Here is a 5,315-nt window from a genome sequence, read left to right as displayed (position 1 = left end):
ATTAGGTTGGTAAAGCCTGAAGGAGGCTCTCCAGTGATGCTGCCAGCTCCCAGGAGGGATACCATGTTGATGTCTCAGAAGTAATGTGAGCTGGTGGAGAGATCCCTGATGCTATTACTAACCAGCCACACTATCTTGAACAAGTCACTTCATCTTTTTGTGCTTTACCTAATGCTAGCAAGAGCTTGTACTTATTGAATACTTATTATGATCTAGCCTCTGGGTTATTACATTTGTTACTTGCATGAGCTCACTTTCATGAGCTCATGGCAATACTCCTATAAATGCACGTGCTATGATATTTTGCCTATTTTTTACAGATGGGGAAAGGGTGGCTTAGAGAAACCAAATATGACTTGCTCAACAAATAACTTCTAAGGAATAACAAATCTTCTTGGCCCCCAAGTCCATGCTCCTAACCACATGTGATTTCATCTTCATCTGTGGAAATGGGGATAACAAAGACATGCGCAACCCCCATAGCTGGGCTCTTGCGGGGCTCAGTGAGATAATTTATGGTCAACATAGTGTCCAAAATCCAGGATTCCTGTCCCAGAACAAGGGTCTGGGGCTTATTCAGTTTAGCCACCGAGTACTGGTAAGGGGATCCTCACTGCCTTTCCCCTGCCGGTCCTGGGGATCCCTCTTTAGGTTTGTAAGTGTTCTGGGGTACTAGGCTTGGAGATGTTCTAGTTGCCGTGTAAAGTCATCACTCCTGGTGGGCAGTCAATAGACAAATCACTTCATACACCTGAAAAATACTTAGGCTTTTTCTCAGGCCAGAGCCGTTCCTTCTCCTCAGACTCCCAGAGCCCCAGCTGATCATCAAATAAACTTGCTCCTCCTCAGTAATTCCCTCACCAAACTCTATTTTTTCACATGAATTTTCTCCACCTCTAAAACCGTCTATTTTCATTTGCTTTTATAAAAGGCCTTGTTTTGCCATTAAACTCAGAGTTAGAACTAGTATCAAGCTAAAACTGGTTTTATTTCTTTGAAGTTAAGAAAAGCTTAAGCTTCAAACATTCTTAGGAAGTGTGGGGAAAATATATATGTATACATTCTAACTTTCTAATGCAGCACAGAATAGATACATAAGCAAAAGAGTTGTTTTCATAATAAAGAAGGTTGAATGCTCATACCCTGTCACATAAATAACAGTGCTTTGAAAACCGTAAAGTCATCCAGAAATGTAAAGAAATATAAGAACTGTTGAATCACCCCCAAGACTTGGTGAATGTTACTGAAGTATTCTCATTTAGTGGTAGTTTCTAAATTTCTTTGTCCACATGAACCACAGAAATTGTGTTAGGCAGATAACAGGCACACACATCTTGTGATTAACTAGAGGAGTCCTTAATAATGATGTGTAATTCTTCAGGTGAACATATTGGTTAACAAATATACAATGTAGAACAATACTCAATGGTTCACCAAAATTTTACACATATTAACTCTTTATATACCTATTTAGAAACTAACTTATTAGGATAATTGTCCAAATTACATTAATAGTTTCAGTGCATTTTTTTGTTTTGTTTTGAGTGGGCATAAACTGTTATCTTTAAAAGAAAAAAGTTGAACTAAAAAGACATTGAAAACAAAACATCCATTTTTGCCATAGATGTTAAAAATGGAATAATCAAATGTAAGATGAAATAAATATTCATGAGTCATGATCCAGCTTTTTCACTGGATGGGAAACTGATATATCTCTATGGTAACAATAAAACAGCCATCCAGGAATGAGCACTTGTGTGCCTGTGTGTGTGTGTGTGTGTGTGTGGTGTGTGTTTTCATGAACATATAATTTCAGAAGCATATGATTAGGAATAAGCAAGAAACTGAAATGAGTTGCCTGTAAGATCTGTAAGATCAGCTGAAGTAAAGGAAAACAGTTGAACAAAATAAAAATCTAAGAGGACTGATGAAGAAATAATTTCAGAGGTGACCAAGAAAATGTATATTTATGCAGAAAGAAATGAAAACTTCATCCACGGGTAGGAGGAATTTTCTATTATGAAAACTGGGGCTTCTCTCTCAAGTCTGTGAGGCAGAGCAGAAAAGTTCAAGAAAGTACAAGAAAGAATGATGGGTAAATTGATCAAGGCCACAGAGCTAACAGCAGAGCTTCAACTTTATCCCATGATGTCAGAGAGGAGTTTCTTGGTCCCAGGGTTGCTGGTTTGAGTCAGGCAAGGAGAAGCAAAAAGGTGCAGCAATTGGATTTGGACAGGTTTACTAACCTTTGTAGGTCACCTAGGTTCTGGCTAGCAGGGTAAAGGCAAAGAAGTATTGTTTGTAATTTGAGTCCCTCAGGTAGTATTAGGAAAACAGGGGGTATGGCAGGCTTGAGAATCACATGGCCATGTAGCAATACTCTCTAGTTGCTGCAAGGGAGTTCAGAGGAGGTCAGGCACCTGGAATCCTGACAGCTGTTGGGGGCAATTGCAGCCCTATGGAGGAGCAAGACTGGGCTCCCGTTCTGCACTCATCTTCCCAGCCAGCACCTTTGGATTTGAGGAACTTCCCAGGTCCTTTCATCGGTAGAAACCTCCACTAGACAGGTAAGGAATTCAAGAAGATCCAAATTTTCTGGGCAGCATAGTGAAACGGGAGAGGTCCCTTTTTCCCCTCACAGGGCATGTGACAGGGGTGTAGCTGGCTTCTTTGGTGCCCTGCTGCTCATACCCCTAGGGGAGCACGCAGATGGGCAGCTGCAGAAGTTGTGGAGAGCGTTTTTGGGCTCTGACCCTATGGCAGCGTCTAGGAGTGAGTGTTTACAACTCCTGGAGCCCAAGTGGATGTGTGTTGCAGTACGTTCTTTCAGCCTTGCTGTCTGCAGGCAGCTTGTGTTAATCAGCTCAATTAGACCCTTTGCCTTAGCAATGACAGAGGGCTTTTTTTATCCTGGGTTCTTGCCCTAGTGTACTGGAAAAATCGGATCACACATGGGCTTGGAGGATGAGTGCAAGGTTTTACTGAGTGGTGGAGGTAGCTGTCAGTGAGAGAGATGGGGAGCCAGAAGGGAGATGGAGTGGGAAGGTGGTCTTCCCCTGGAGTTGGGCTGCTCAGTGGCCAGACTCACATCTGACTGCTCCTGGCTGAATTCCCCTTGGTGTCCACGTTGTTCCACTGTTGCTGGCCTGCCAGTGTCTGCTGGTGTCTGTCGATGTGTTCTGTTCCTCTCAACAGCTGCTTGTGTCTGTGCTGGCTAGGTTCCTGGGTTTTTATGGGCACAGGGTGGGGGATGTAGCAGGCCAAAAGGCAATCTTTTGGGCATGAAAACAGAAACACCTGTCCTCATTTAGGTCCATGGGCACAGGCCCAAGGGTGGGGCCCTTGCCAGGGACCCTGCCTTTCTCTACCCAGCACTTCCATGCCCCCCTCCCATATTAACAGGATTTCAGTCCTTGCTGGCCTTTGTGTTACCACTGATGGTTCTGAAAGAGTTGTCAGGAAGCATGGTTGTAGAGATTCCAATCTTACTGCCTTGTTTTCCTTCACTTTTATCACTATCCAAGTGAAGAGCATTGCCCTAAGTTATAATAGTAGCATATTTCTTCCTTCTTAAAAAAATAAAAAGAATGAGAGAATTACATGAGGATGATTTGATAGTCTTTTATTAGACAAATTTACATTTTTATTGAATCACCTCTACATTACTTAAAAAACTAAAATTATGCTGGAAAGTTGATAATAAAATGCTATCCAGAAATGATGTATTTGCACTTAATCCTTCTTTTTCTTTCATCACGATTATACACTGTTGTTCTTGGTGTCTCTAGTCCAGAATTTCTGTGGACTAATTTCTCAGAGACTAGACATCTGGTTTTCTGGGGAAGTTGGAAATGGGTATTAACCTGGCTGTGCAGGTCAAGGAGAGGGACAGGAAGCAAGAGGTCTGGTTATGTATATTTTTCAACAATTTCCCAGTTCCAAAGCTCACTATGGCCAACCAATGTGCCTGGTGTTGTCTCAAGTTCCACATTTTTCCAGTGATCCAATGGGAAAAGCCCACTTTTCAGCATCGTCTCCCACTGTAAGCGCCTAAGTTTCAATTTCCATTTACCTACAAATTCAGTTGCCACTCCACGATTTGCTTTCCACATCTTAACATTTGGTGATACTTTTCACTAACTCTTGTCCCCTTTCATTTTTCCTTTGTTTTTAGGATTTATACCTTTTTGTATAGTATTGACATTTAATATTATTTCCATTGGGAACACAGATGAACGCAATTTGACTGGAAGTCTAAACGGATGTTCTATATACTATATTGTGGAATAACAAATTAGAAAAGCTAGGAGAATATTTAGGAAAATATTTGCTAGATTTCTTTTCTCTAGTCCCTGAATTTTGCAGCAGGTAGCATTCATCTCTCAGTTTTCCATTACCAGTCATTTATTTGTCCTTATATTCTGTCACCAATCTTTTTCTTCAGCTAGGGAAAATCAGGAACCCAGTTCAAATTTTTCTCTTGATCTCTAGAGTCATGAATATCCAACTATCTTCAGGCCTTTCCACTTGGAAGTCCTAGAGGACATTCAGAACTAAAATATTCCAGTTTGGCTCACCTCCATTTAATTGTCCCCCAACCTGCTTCTGTACTCTTGCTTTGTTTGCTTCCTAGGCAAATGGTGCGATTATTCATCCAGTTTTCAGAGATAGGTAACTGGGACTTATCCTTATCTCCTGTCTCACTGCTGACTGCCCTCCCTTGTCACCCTGCCCCAACACATTCAACCAACCCTAACTCCTCCTATCCATTTACTTTCTCAATATTGCTCAATTCTCTTTGTGCTCTTTGCCTCTACTTTTCCAGCCTCCTCCATTTCTTAGATTCCAGCAACTGCTTCTTCCTAACAACTAGTATCTCCATCTTTAGGTTGTTCCCACTCCTGTGAATTATCCATATTGAAATCAAAATGAGCTTTCTGAAACATAAATTTGACTTTCTCTTTCCTTATTTGAAATTCTTTAATGGCTCTCCACTGTCGTTGGAACTTGGCCAAGCATGCAGCCTAACTTTTCAGCACTTTTCCTCATCTAACTGTACTCCAGCCTTTTAGTTCCCTGCTTGTGCCATGTTTTCTTTCACTGCTGGGATTTAACATGAAAATTTTCTCTCTTCCTGGAAGCTTGCCCATCTTTCCTCCCTCTTCCACCACAACCCAGACCGTAGTTGTTGGGTTAACTTCTACTTAATCTTTAAGACTAAGCTTAGAGTCATATGATCTGGGATAATTTCCCTGCTACTTTCTTATATGAGGATAATTATTCTTCCCATTTGTTTTCACTAACTCTCTGTTTAT

The sequence above is a fragment of the Pan paniscus genome, chromosome 7, assembly GCF_029289425.2.
Source record: "Pan paniscus chromosome 7, NHGRI_mPanPan1-v2.0_pri, whole genome shotgun sequence".
NCBI lineage: Eukaryota > Metazoa > Chordata > Mammalia > Primates > Hominidae > Pan > Pan paniscus.
Note: the sequence above shows the minus strand (reverse complement) of the source record.